The sequence below is a fragment of the Oncorhynchus keta genome, chromosome 11 (genome assembly GCF_023373465.1).
Source record: "Oncorhynchus keta strain PuntledgeMale-10-30-2019 chromosome 11, Oket_V2, whole genome shotgun sequence".
Classification (NCBI taxonomy): Eukaryota; Metazoa; Chordata; class Actinopteri; order Salmoniformes; family Salmonidae; genus Oncorhynchus; species Oncorhynchus keta.
Window position 1 is genome coordinate 54,792,984 of NC_068431.1, and position 14,597 is coordinate 54,807,580.

Consider the following 14,597-nt stretch of genomic DNA (forward strand, 5'->3'; position numbering starts at 1 on the left):
TTATAAGATGGCGCCGGAGCAGAAGGCAGACATTTTACGTACCCCCAACCGATTGTGTTTTTTTGTTTGTTTATCTGCGTTGTTTGTAACTTATTTTTGACTATTTTTGTACATAATTTTGCCGCTACCATCTCTTATGACCGAAAATAACTTCTAGACTTCCGGACTGCGATTACTCACCCACAGACTAGCAGAATCGTTTTTCTTCATTCACGACTCTGACGAGCCCGAGGCGGAGGACATACGGCTCCCTCTGGAAAGGGCCCTGACCCCAGTGATCTGCGTGAAGAGGAGGTGGAGAAAGAGAGGCAGGAGAGCGGTCTGCCTTCTGAGAAGTCGGAGGCAATCGAATAAACCCCCACTTCCCTCAAGCAAACATGCAATCTTTGGACAATAAAATGGACGAGATACTTGGAAGATTAAACTACCAACGGGACATTAAAAACTCTAACACCAGCGGTTGCTGCTTCACGGAGTCGTGGCTGAACGACAACAATATCAACATACAGCTGGCTGGTTATACGATGTACCGGCAGGAGAGAACAGCAGCGTCTGTTAAGACAAGGGGCAGAGATCTATGTATTTTTGTAAACAACCGCTGGTGTACGATATCTAAAGAAGTCTTTAGCTATTGCTCGCCTGAGGTAGAGTTTCTGATGATAAGCTGCAGACCACACTACCTACCGAGATAGTTTTCATCTATATTCTTTGTAGCTGTTTGCATACCACTACAGTCAGAGCCTTGCACTAAGATAGCATTGAATGAGCTGTATTCTGCCATAAGCAAACAAGAAAGCTCTCACCCAGAGGCAGCACTCCTAGTAGCTAGGGACTTTAACCTGCAGGGAAACTTAAACCAGTTTTACCAAATATCTATCAGCATGTTAAATGTGCAACCAGAGGGAAAAGAACTCTGGACCACCTATACTCCACACACAGAGATTCAAACAAAGCTCTCCCTCGCACTCCATTTGGCAAATCTGACCATAATACCATGGAAGCACCAGTGACTAGATCAATGAAAAAGTGGTCAGATGAAGCAGATGCTAAGCCTGTTTTGTTAGCACAGACTGGAATTCCTCCAATGGCATTGAGGAGGACACCACATCTGTCATTGGCTTCATCAACATCGATGACGTCATCCCCACAGTGACTGTACGCACATACCCCAACCAGAAGCCATGCATCCACACTGAGCTAAAGGCTAGAGCTGCCGCTTTCAAGGAGCGGGAGTCTAACCCGGAAGCTTATAAGAAATCCCGCTATGTCCTCCGACGAACCATCAAACAGGCAATGTGTCAATACAGGACTAAGATCGAGTCATACTACACTGGCTCCGACACTCATCAGATGTGGCAGGGACTGCAAACCATTACAGACTACAAAGGGAAGCACAACCGAGAGCTGCCCAGTGACACAAGCATACCAGACGAGCTAAATAACTTCTATGCTCGCTTCGAGACAAATAACACCGAAACATACATGAGAGCACCAGCTGTTCCAGAAGACTGTGTGATCACGCTCTTCGCAGCCGATGTGAGTAAGTGTGTCAACATTCACAAGGCCGCAGGGCCAGACAGATTACCAGGATGTGTATTGTGAGCATGCGCTGACCAACTGGCATGTGTCCTTCACTGATATTTTCAACCTCTCCCTATCCGAGTCTGTAAAACCAACATGTTTTAAGCAGACCACCATAGTCCCTGTGCCCAGGAACACTAAGTTAACCTGCCTAATTTACTACTGACCCGTAGAACTCACGTCTGTAGCCATAAAGTGCTTTGAAAGGTTGGTCATGGCTCACATCAAGACTATTTTCCCAGAAACCCTAGACCCACTACAATTTGCATACCACCCCAACAGATCCACAGATGATGCAATCTCTATTGCACTCCACACTGCCCTTTCCCACCTAGACAAAAGGAACACCTATATGAGAATGCTATTCATTGACTACAGCTCAGTGTTCAACACCATAGTGCCCTCAAAGCTCGTCACTACTCTAAGGACCCTGTGACTAAACACCTCCCTCTGCAACTGGATCCTGGACTTCCGGACGGGCCTCCACCAGGTGGAAAGGGTAGGGAACAACACATCCGCCACGCTAATCCTCAATATAGGGGCCCCTCAGAGGTGCGTGCTAAGTCCTCTCCTGTACTCCCTGTTCAGTCATGACTGTACGGCCAGGAACGACTCCAACAACATCGTTCAGTTTGCCGATGACACAACAGTGGTAGGCCTGATCACCAACAACGACGAGACCTATAGGGAGGAGGTCAGAGACCTTGCCATGTGGTGCCAGGACAACAACCTCTCCCTCAACGTGATCAAGACAAAGGAGATGATTGTGGACTACAGGAAAAAGAGGACCGAGCACTCCCCCATTCTCATCAACAGGGCTGTATTGGAGCATGTTGAGAGTTTCAAGTTATTTGGTGTCCACATCACCAACAAACTAACTTGGTCCAAGCACAACAAGACAGTTGTGAAGACGGCACGACAAAACCTATTCCCCCTCAGGAGGCTGATAAATTTGGCATGGGTCCTCAAAAATGTTCTACAGCTGCAACATCAAGAGCATTGCATCACTGGTTGCATCACTGTCTGGTATGGCAACTGCTCGGCCTCCGACCACAAGGCACTACAGAGGGTAGTGCGTATGGCCCAGCACATCACTCAAGCTTCCTGCCATCCAGGACCTCTATACCAGGCAGTGTCAGAGGAAGGCCCTTAAAATTGTTAGACTCCAGCCACCCTAGTCATAGACTGTTCTCTCTGCTACCGTACATCAAGCATTACCGGAGTACCAAGTCTAGGTCCAAGAGGCTTCTGAACAGCTTCTACCCCCAAGCCATAAGACTCCTGAAGATCTAATCAAATGACTACCCAAGGTATTTGCATTGCCCCCCTTTTACACCGCTGCTACTCTCTGTTGTTATCATCTATGCATAGTCCCTTTAATAACTCTACCTACAGTACATATTACCTCAACTAACCGGTGCCCCCGCACATTGACTCTGTACCGGTACCCCCCTGTATATAGTCTCGCTATTGTTATTTTACTGCTGCTCTTTAATTACTTATTACTTTTATTTATTTTCATTTTTCTTTTTTTTTGTTACTGCACTGTTGGTTAGGGGCTCATAAGTAAGCATTTCAAGGTCTACACCTGTTGTATTCAGAGCAAGTGACTAATAACATTTGATTTGATTCCTCTGTAGTATGCTCCCACAATGGTTTGCTGAGTCACACACAAGACAGAGTTTCTTCAGTTTCCCAGAAGGATCAAACATTTTCTTGTGTGTGCACTTCTCAAAAAACACTTGAGAGCAGAATACAAAGTTGAAAACATTACTACTTTTTGTCTTCTTCTGTCCAGCACTTGACAACCCTCATATTCTTCATTTTTCTAACATTTCAACCATTGCTTCTACCACCCTACTAGCTGTGCCCCATAAGATCGGTCGTATCATCGAGAGCAGCCCGGCAGACCGCTGCGGGAGCCTGAAGATTGGTGACCGGATCCTGGCTGTCAATGGGCAGTCCATCATCAGCATGCCCCACGCTGACATTGTCAAGCTCATCAAAGATGCCGGTCTCACTGTCACCCTTCACATCATACCAGAGGAAGGTGAGTGATAGTGAGTTAGAGAGAGTATGAGAGAGAGAGCGAGAGAGAGAGAGCGAGAGAGAGAGTGTGTGTGAGAGAGAGAGAGTGTGTGTGTGAGAGAGAGTGTGTGTGTGAGAGAGAGTGTGTGTGAGAGAGTGTGTGTGAGAGAGAGTGTGTGTGTGAGAGAGTGTGTGTGTGAGAGAGTGTGTGTGTGAGAGAGTGTGTGAGAGAGTGTGTGTGAGAGAGTGTGTGTGAGAGTGTGTGTGTGAGAGTGTGTGTGTGAGAGTGTGTGTGTGAGAGTGTGTGTGTGAGAGTGTGTGTGTGAGAGTGAGTGTGTGAGAGAGAGTGTGAGTGTGTGTGAGAGTGTGTGAGAGAGTGTGTGAGAGAGTGTGTGTGAGAGAGAGTGTGTGAGAGAGAGAGTGTGTGAGAGAGAGAGTGTGTGAGAGAGAGAGTGTGTGAGAGAGAGAGTGTGTGAGAGAGAGAGTGTGTGTGAGAGAGAGTGTGTGTGAGAGAGAGAGTGTGTGAGAGAGAGAGAGAGAGAGGTAACTTGTACATGTAGGTAGGGGTGAAGTGACTATACATAGATAATAAACAGTGAGTAGCAGCAGTGTACAACACAATTGGGAGGGGGGGTCAATGTAAATAGTCCGGTGGCCATTTGATTAATTGTTCTTATGGATTGGGGGTAGAAGCTGTTAAGGAGTCTTTGGTCCTAGACTTGGCGCTCCGGTACCGCTTGTCGTGCGGTAACAGAGAAAACAGTCTATGACTAGGGTGATTTGGAGTCTCTGACAATTTATGGGGCTTCCTCTGACCAGCCTATTATATAGGTCCTGGAAGGCAGGAAGCTTGGCCCCAGTGATGTACTGGGCCATACGCACTACCCTCTGTAGCGCCTTACGGTCAGATGCCGAGCAGTTGCCATACCAGGCGATGATGCAACTGTTTCCTGTAGTCCACGATCAGCTCCTTTGTCTTGCTCACATTGAGGGAGACGTTGTTGTCCTCGCACCACACTGCCAGGTCTATGACCTCCTCCCTATAGTCTGTCTCATTGTTTTCAGGGACCAGGCCTACCACTGTTGTGTCGTCAGCAAACTTAATGATGGTGTTGGAGTCGTGTTTGGCCACTTGTGGGTGACCACAAGGAGTGGAATAGGAGATGTTAATACCAGGTGATGTTGTTCAGTTTACAAGTGAGTTGTTAATGCCTAGAGTTTTGAAACATGCCCTTTTGATTATGCTTTGACATTTTTGTGCTAAGAGTTAGTTGGGTCATTCTACTAAAATGGTGGCTTTCCTGTCCTGGCCTTATTCACAAGGAAACCACTTAAAAGTGTGAGATAATGACACAATTTTATAAATTGAAATGTTTTATTATTAATAAACATATGTAAGAACGTTATATTGCGAAACATGTTTTATATATATTGTAGAGCACAGTCAATACCATGAAATTGGCTTGTCCCTCAGGTCAGGAGTCATGGTTTAGTGACAGATTTTGAGTTTTAAAATATATTTTTCTCCCTCTTTAAATGTCATAATACAAAGGAAAGTATTATATTTTTTAGTGGATTACTTACAAGTAATAGCTGTCCCTCAATTTCATGTCACTGGTGTTAAAATGTATAAAAAACGACCACTTTGAAAAAATGCAACATCCTTGCCAAATTCTTCCTGGTTTAAAGGTTCATTGCAAATATTCTACAGACAGCGCAGGGATGCTGACCCACACCGCAGAGCAGTCTACCTTAAACAAAAACACCAGATTTACTTAAAGGATTTAGAGAGTCAAAAAAGAAATAGAGTGAAGGATCTCAGATAAAGAGAAAAAAGACAAGAGCGTAGGAAATGGCGGGTCAGACAGGCGAAACACAGAGAGATTGAGAGCAGGAATGACAGTGTTGACCCACTCATCCACTCCAGACAGTGAACCCAGTACTGCAAGGTCAGAATTAAGACAATGTGTCTGTAGGAAGACGTATGTACTCTGTATCTACAGAGTTACTTAAAGGGAGATTATAAACTGACATATTTGTTTCCTAACCATGTAAAATGTTTACTAATGAATGTAGCAACAGTTAGGTATATTCAAAAAACATATTAAATTGGGCAACTCTGAATGCCAGAACACCAATATGCCGTACAGTAATACCAGTGATGCAATGACGTGTGTGTGTGTGTGCATGACGGATTGGGTGAGGGTGGATTTTGGTTGTGTGTGTACATGTGTGTGGGGTGGGGGGCATTGTGGATGTTTGTATACATTTACAGTGTGTGGATGTTTGTATACATTTACAGTGTGTGTGTGTGTGTGTGTGTGTGTGTGTGTGTGTGTGTGTGTGTGTGTGTGTGTGTGTGTGTGTGTGTGTGTGTGTGTGTGTGTGTGTGTGTGTGTGTGTGTGTGTGTGTGTGTGTGTGTGTGTGTGTGTGTGTGTGTGTGTGATGACTGAGTAAAGCAGGACTGTTTAAGGAAGGAAAGTGATCCGGTTCTTGCTGCTGGCCTTGGCAATTGTGAGTGTGTGTGAAAAAGAGTGCCACCAACTGGTGATGGTCTCTGACAGAGGTGCCGGTTTAGTATAGGTACAGGACGGAAATGACCAGCAGGAGACAGATGCACAGCTCATACATTTATTGCCACACCACACCGGACAGAGAAGGCAGTACAAGAAGGAGATTGAATGTGAATAGAAATAAGTGGTTTCTTAAACCGAGACAGAAATACACAGTGTATTACAATATGTTATATCAAATCAAATCAAAGTGTATTTGTTATGTGCGCCGAATAAAACAGATGTAGACCTTACAGTGAAATGCTTACTTACAAGCTCGAACCAATAGTGCAAAAAAGGTATTAGGTGAACAACAGGTAAGTAAAGAAATAAAACAACAGTAAAAAAACAGTTGAAAATAACAGTAGCGAGGCGTTATACAGACACCGGTTAGTCAGGCTCATTGAGGTATGTATGTGCATGTAGATATGGTTAATGTGACTATGCATATATAATGAAGAGAGTAGCAGTAGCGTAAAAGAGGGGTTGGCGGGTGGTGGGTGGCGGGACACAATGCAGATAGCCCGGGTAGCCAATGTAGGGGAGCGCTGGTTGGTCGGGCCAATTTAGGTAGTATGTACATGAATGTATAGTTAAAGTGACTATGCATATATGATAAACAGAGCGTAGCAGCAGTGTAAAAGAGGGGTTGGGGGGGCACACAATGCAAATAGTCCAGGTAGCCATTTGATTACCTGTTCAGGAATCTTATGGCTTGGGGGTAAAACTGTTGAGAAGCCTTTTTGTCCTAGACTTGGCACTCCGGTACCGCTTGCCATGCGGTAGTAGAGAGAACAGTCTATAACTGGGGTGGCTGGGGTCTTTGACACTGCCTGGTGTAGAGTTCCTGGATAGCAGTAAGGCTATAGGAATAGTAATGCTATGGTAGCAACATAGGCAGCAATAGAGGGTAATGGCATATATACAGCGATAAGATATTAACAAAGGGCTAACAGGGGCTGCTATGTACAGGGGCTAGGCTAACCTAACACAAAATAGGAACCAGGCCGACTAGCATTAACAGTTAGCATGCTAGGCTAGTAGGCCAAAGTCAATGGGACTAGAGCTACTAGCATTGGCTAGTGGGGCTAGCATAGTACACAGTATGGCTGTATAGACAATAGCAGCTAGCAGTGGCGTGCTAAATCAAATTGTATTTGCGCCAAATATAACAGGTGCAGACTTTCATTATGAAATGCTTACTTACGAGCCCTTTCCCAACAATGCAGAGTTAAAAAGTAAAGAAAATGTGCTAAATAAAAATAGGAAATAGTAATACAATAACAAGGCTATATACAAGGAGTACCACTACCGAGTCAATGTGCAGGGGTAGGAGGTCATTGAGGTAATATCTACATGTAGTTAGGGGTAAAAAGTGACTAGGCAATCAGGACAATTAACAGAATACGAGCAGTGTATGTTAAAGTGTGTATATATATATATATATATATATATATATATATTTGTATATGTGTATATATATATATATATTTGTATATGTGTATATATATATATATTTGTATATGTGTATATATATATATATATTTGTATATGTGTATATATATATATATATATATATATATATATATGTATATATATATATATATATATTTGTGTGTGTGTGTGTGTGTGTGTGTGTGTGTGTGTGTGTGTGTGTGTGTGTGTGTGTGTGTGTGTGTGTGTGTGTGTGTGTGGCGTCAATATGCGTGTGTGTTTTTGTGTTAGCGTATGTTTGTGTGTTTGTTTGTGTTGGAGTGTCAATGTAGTATGTGTGAGTGTGTGGGTAGATTCAAGTGAGTACGCATTGAGCCATTGCAAGTGCAAAAAAAAGGGGATCAAAGCAAATAGTCCAGGTAGCCAGTCTTAGGTAGAAGCTGTTCAGGAGCCTTTTGATCTCAGATTGTGTTCCGGTATCGCTTGCCATGCGGTAGCAGAGAGAACAGTCTCTGACTTGGGAGGACTGGAGTCTTTCACCATTTTTAGGGCATTCCTCTGACATTGTCTGGTATTAAGGTCCTGGATGGCAGGTAGTTCGGCCCCAGTGAAGTACTGGGCCGTACGCACTACCCTCTGTAGGTCCTTACGGTCAGATGCCAAGCAGTTGCCATACCAAGCAGTGATGCAGCCAGTCAAGATGGTCTCAATGGTGCAGCTGTAGAACCTTTTGAGGATCTGAGTGCCCATGCCAAATCTTCTCAGCCTCCTGGGCGAAGAAACGTTGTCGTGCCCTCTTCACGACTGTATTGATGTGTTTGGACCATGATAGGTCCTTAGTAATGTGGAAACTAAGGCCAAGGGAAGGGTGCCTATTGAAAGAGTCCCACAGTTTCTGGCTCTAACTCCCAGGGTTAGATAGAGGGTTAAAGTCTGAAGGGTTTTTGTGTGTGTTTGTGTGTGCACTACAAAGGGAGTACGGTGCCATTTGGGACATAAACACTCAACCCTCTGTCTGTTGTCCACAGGTCAGAGGTGAAAGCCAGGCAGGATGTGAAACCAGACATCTGCCAGCCTCCGTTCACCGACTACCGGCAGTCCCCCATCGACTACCGGCACCCTCCAGTGACTGATTACCGGCAGCCGCCAACACTGGACCTCCGACACTCTCCTCCCCTCATCGACTACAGACAGCACTCAACATCACTCGCTGCACAGTTTCCCCCAGACTTCCGACCACAGGTAGGACTGAATATCCCAGACTTCCAAACTACAGTACACACCATACCATAGCCCAGAATTAGCACAGAATTCCATAGTACAAACAACACACAAAAACTGCACAGCTTCCACTGGCACAGTTGCCCCATACTTCAGACCACAGGTAAGACTACTCTACACATCAACGTTAAGACTATAAATCCCAGAATCCCCTTTAACAGACAAAACTCAGTGGACAGTTGCATTTCGGGATTCACCCCAGACTTCAGACCAGTGCCGATCCGAGTATCCCCTACTACACACCACAGGTAAGACAACACACCCCAGAATCCCATATTACAGACAAGTAAAACTACACATCCCAGACTACAGACAGGTTGTTGGTTATTGGTTGTGTGTTGTGCACAGGACTTTGACTACTTCACGGTAGAGCTGGAGAAGAGTGTGAAGGGTTTTGGCTTCAGTATCCGTGGGGGGCGGGAGTACAAGATGGATCTGTTTGTGCTGCGGCTCGCCGAGGATGGGCCGGCCATCCGCAATGGCAGAATGAGGGTAAGTGACATCACTTCTTGTCCTGTCTGCAATGCAGCCACATTATTTTCCATCTCAATAGAGATGCAGTACTTCATACAGTATGACCTCTCTATGCTCATCCTGTCCCATCCTTACTTTCTCTTTTTAATCGCTTTTTCTCTCCTCTCTAACTCTCCCTCTCTCTATTTCTATCTCTCCCCCACTCTCTCTCTCTCTCTCTCTATCTCACTGCCTCTCCCCTCTATCTCTCGCTCTCTCTCTCTCTCTCAGGTGGGGGATCAAATCATTGAGATAAATGGGGATAGTACCCGAGACTAAATGGCATATATTATATTATTATTACATGACTCACGCCCGGGCCATCGAGCTGATCAAGGCAGGGGGAGGTGGGTGAGACTGCTGCTGAAGAGAGGCACAGGACAGGGGCCTGAGTATGGTGGGTATCCACCAAACACACCTCCCATATTTATTTATCTTTCTCGCGCTTTCCTTCTCCTGCTCTATCAATTTATCTCTCTCTTTAATTATATTTTTCATCTTTTTGTTTCTGGGTGACTGTCTGTTTTTTGCTCTCGTTATTTAATTTAATTATTGTTCTTTCTTTCTTTCTTTCTTTCTTTCTTTCTTTCTTTCTTTCTCTTTCTTTCTTTCTTTCTTTCTTTCTTTCTTTCTTTCTCTCTTTCTTTCTTTCTCTTTCTTTTTTTCTTTCTCTCTTTCTTTCTTTCTCTCTTTCTTTCTCTCTTTTCTGTTGAAGATTCACTTATATTTTCAACCATTACATTTACATTTAAGTCATTTAGCAGACGCTCTTATCCAGAGCGACTTACAAATTGGTGCAAACACCTATGACAACCAGTGGAACAGCCACTTGCATCTAAATCTTGTTGGGGGAGAAGGGGGGTGAGAAGGATTACTTACCCTTACTTACCCTATCCTAGGTATTCCTTGAAGAGGTGGGGTTTCAGGTGTCTCCGGAAGGTGGTGATTGACTCCGCTGTCCTGGCGTCGTGAGGGAGTTTGTTCCACCATTGGGGGCCAGAGCAGCGAACAGTTTTGACTGGGCTGAGCGGGAACTGTACTTCCTCAGTGGTAGGGAGGCGAGCAGGCCAGAGGTGGATGAACGCAGTGCCCTTGTTTGGGTGTAGGGCCTGATCAGGGCCTGGAGGTACTGAGGTGCCGTTCCCCTCACAGCTCCGTGGCGAGCACCATGGTCTTGTAGCGGATGCGAGCTTCAACTGGAAGCCAGTGGAGAGAGCGGAGGAGCGGGGTGACGTGAGAGAACTTGGGAAGGTTGAACACCAGACGGGCTGCGGCGTTCTGGATGAGTTGTAGGGGTTTAATGGCACAGGCAGGGAGCCCAGCCAACAGCGAGTTGCAGTAATCAAGACGGGAGATGACAAGTGCCTGGATTAGGACCTGCGCCGCTTCCTGTGTGAGGCAGGCTCGTACTCTGCGGATGTTGTAGAGCATGAACCTACAGGAACGGGACACCGCCTTGATGTTAGTTGAGAACGTCAGGGTGTTGTCCAGGATCACGCCAAGGTTCTTAGCGCTCTGGGAGGAGGACACAATGGAGTTGTCAACCGTGATGGCGAGATCATGGAACGGGCAGTCCTTCCCCGGGAGGAAGAGGAGCTCCGTCTTGCTGAGGTTCAGCTTGAGGTGGTGATCCGTCATCCACACTGATATGTCTGCCAGACATGCAGAGATGCGATTCGCCACCTGGTCATCAGAAGGGGGAAAGGAGAAGATTAATTGTGTGTCGTCTGCATAGCAATGATAGGAGAGACCATGTGAGGTTATGACAGAGCCAAGTGACTTGGTGTATAGCGAGAATAAGAGAGGGCCTAGAACAGAGCCCTGGGGACACCAGTGGTGAGAGCGCGTGGTGAGGAGACAGATTCTCGCCACGCCACCTGGTAGGAGCGACCTGTCAGGTAGGACGCAATCCAAGCGTGGGCCGCGCCGGAGATGCCCAACTCGGAGAGGGTGGAGAGGAGGATCTGATGGTTCACAGTATCGAAGGCAGCCGATAGGTCTAGAAGGATGAGAGCAGAGGAGAGAGAGTTAGCTTTAGCAGTGCGGAGCGCCTCCGTGATACAGAGAAGAGCAGTCTCAGTTGAATGACTAGTCTTGAAACCTGACTGATTTGGATCAAGAAGGTCATTCTGAGAGAGATAGCGGTAGAGCTGGCCAAGGACGGCACGCTCAAGAGTTTTGGAGAGAAAAGAGAGAAGGGATACTGGTCTGTAGTTGTTGACATCGGAGGGATCGAGTGTAGGTTTTTTCAGAAGGGGTGCAACTCTCGCTCTCTTGAAGATGGGAGGGACGTAGCCAGCGGTCAGGGATGAGTTGATGAGCGAGGTGAGGTAAGGGAGAAGGTCTCCGGAAATGGTCTGGAGAAGAGAGGAGGGGATAGGGTCAAGCGGGCAGGTTGTTGGGCGGCCGGCCGTCACAAGACGCGAGATTTCATCTGGAGAGAGAGGGGAGAAAGAGGTCTGCATGGCTGCTTTTTCTTCTTGATTATTTCAAGGCTTGTTGCAGCTGTAATTCGCTGCTCGGCTCACTTCTGCATTTAGCATCAACGTTTCTCTCGCTCTCTCACTCACTCACTCACTCACACATCACTGCAAATGTTACAACCATGATTAGGGCTGTTACGGCACAGTCACGAGTCATGACAGCAGTCAAACTTGACTTGAATGGTGAGTCACAGTAACTATACTTCTCCAAAACTGTGCTCTGATGCAGCTGATGGTCATTAATAGCCTACCAAATGTGTTACAGTTTTTCTCAATTGCTAAAACACAATTTATGAAACCTTGCTCCATTTCCTGAAAACATTAAACACAAAACCTCATCTTCAACCACTATTTACATAACCTCTGACTCCTCTCGCAAAATGAAATATTCGCCTCAAAACAGTTTTACCTGTGTTCAAAATCAAACATTGCTCTCAAATCATAAACAAAGAGATCAAAATTATATACACTCTAAAGCAGTCAGTAAACGATACACCGAAAAATAGAAAACACATTGGTCAAAACATACAATTCTCAGGGAGAAGTACATTTTTAATCTTAAAAAATATTCAGATTTTTCCGTCATTGTCTTTTGATGAACGAAAACATGTTCTATCATAGTAGCTCTAATTGTATCAGAAATTACAACTCTGCTTGGCTCTTTGCAATTTAGTTTTTTGTTCTTCCTCCTCCTTGTACCCCTATTTTTACAGTACTGTACCCTGCATCTCACATACTTGTCCTTTGTCTCTGTGATACTGTAATTCTTGTGCTTTGTTGATATGAACCTGCAACCAGTCAAAATCTATTGAGCAGTCAGTACTGTTAATAAATGGAAAGCACAATGTTCAGGGCCATACAATTTGTCCATTGTACAGTATACAGCCTACAATGCACTGTACTACAGTATACAATAAATACTAAAAGGGACAACAATCAAAAGAGTAAACATGTGATCAATGTGCCTCTTCTTGTCTTTGGGCTGGGTCAGGCCAGAGCACTTCATCGACACCGGTTCCTCTCTAGGTTTCTTCCTAGGTTTTGGCCTTTCTAGGGAGTTTTTCCTAGCCACCGTGCTTTTACACCTGCATTGTTTGCTGTTTGGGGTTTTAGGCTGGGTTTCTGTACAGCACTTTGAGATATCAGCTGATGTACGAAGGGCTATATAAATAAATTTGATTTGATTTGATTTGATTTGACACCACAAGCAATATTGTCACTCCTGAGGCAACGGGGGAAGAAGCCTCGTGTGTGCCGTATCCAGCCCTGACATGATTCCTCACCTATATCACCACAGGCTAAATCCATGGCTTGCAGCAGATTTACTCTGGTGTAGGGTTGTCTATCATACACTTTCCATCTCCAAGAGGAGAAAAACTCCTCAATCGGATTCAGGAAAGGCGAGTATGGAGGGAGGTACAAGTTCATAAACTGCCCATTGATGTTAAACCATTCCCTTACCTGAGCAGCTCGGTGGAAACTGACATTGTCCCACACTATCACATAGGTGGGAATGGGATTCTCATTTAGCTCTTGACCCTGCTGCTCTTGAACCTGCTGCTCAAATAAAATATATCTTAGATTGGCAATTAATCTTAGACGGTGCTGGGTGTTACAGTGGGGAGAACAAGTATTTGATACACTGCCGATTTTGCAGGTTTTCCTACCTACAAAGCATGTAGAGGTCTGTAATTTTTATCATAGGTACACATCAACTGTGAGAGACGGGAAATCCAGAAAATCACAAGTATCTGATCACCTACCAACCAGTAAGAATTCCGGCTCTCACAGACCTGTTCGTTTTTCTTTAAGAAGCCCTCCTGTTCTCCACTCATTACCTGTTTTAACTGCACCTGTTTGAAATCGTTACCTGTATAAAAGACACCTGTCCACACACTCAATCAAACAGACTCCATCCTCTCCACAATGGCCAAGACCAGAGAGCTGTGTAAGGACATCAGGGATACAATTGTAGACCTGCACAAGGCTGGGATGGGCTCCAGGACAATAGGCAAGAAAAGAAAACCATTAGTAACACACTACGCCGTCATGGATTAAAATCCTGCAGCGCATGCAAGGTCCCCCTGCTCAAGCCAGCGCATGTCCAGGCCCATCTGAAGTTTGCCAATAACCATCTGGATGACCCAGAGGAGGAATGGGAGAAGGTAATGTGGTCTGATGAGACGAAAATAGAGCTTTTTGGTCTAAACTCCACTCGCCGTGTTTGTAGGAAGAAGAAGGATGAGTACAACCCTAAGAACACCATCCCAACCATGAAGCATGGAGTTGGAAACATCATTCTTTGGGGATGCTTTTCTGCAAAGGGGACAGGACGACTGCACCGTATTGAGGGGAGGATGGATGGGGCCATGTATCGCAAGATCTTGGCCAACAACCTCCTTCCCTCAGTAAGAGCATTGAAGATGGGTCGTGGCTGGGTCTTCCAGCATGACAACGACCTGAAACACACAGCCAGGGCAACGAAGGAGTAGCTCCCGTAAGAAGCATCTCAAGGTCCTGGAGTGGCCTAGCCAGTCTCCAGACCTGAACCCAATAGAAAATCTTTGGAGGGAGCTGAAAGTCTGTATTGCCCAGCGACAGGCCCGAAACCTGAAGGATCTGGAGATGGTCTGTATGGAGGAGTGGGCCAAAATCCCTGCTGCAGTGTGTGCAAACCTTGTCAAGAACTACAGGAAACGTATGATCTCTGTAATTGCAAACAAA

General features: G+C 45.5%; 1 pseudogene; it reads left to right on the top strand.

Moving 5' to 3' along the window:
- Positions 1-14,597, top strand: part of LOC118383309 (membrane-associated guanylate kinase, WW and PDZ domain-containing protein 2-like) — a 33,783-nt pseudogene that overhangs the window by 16,931 nt on the left and 2,255 nt on the right.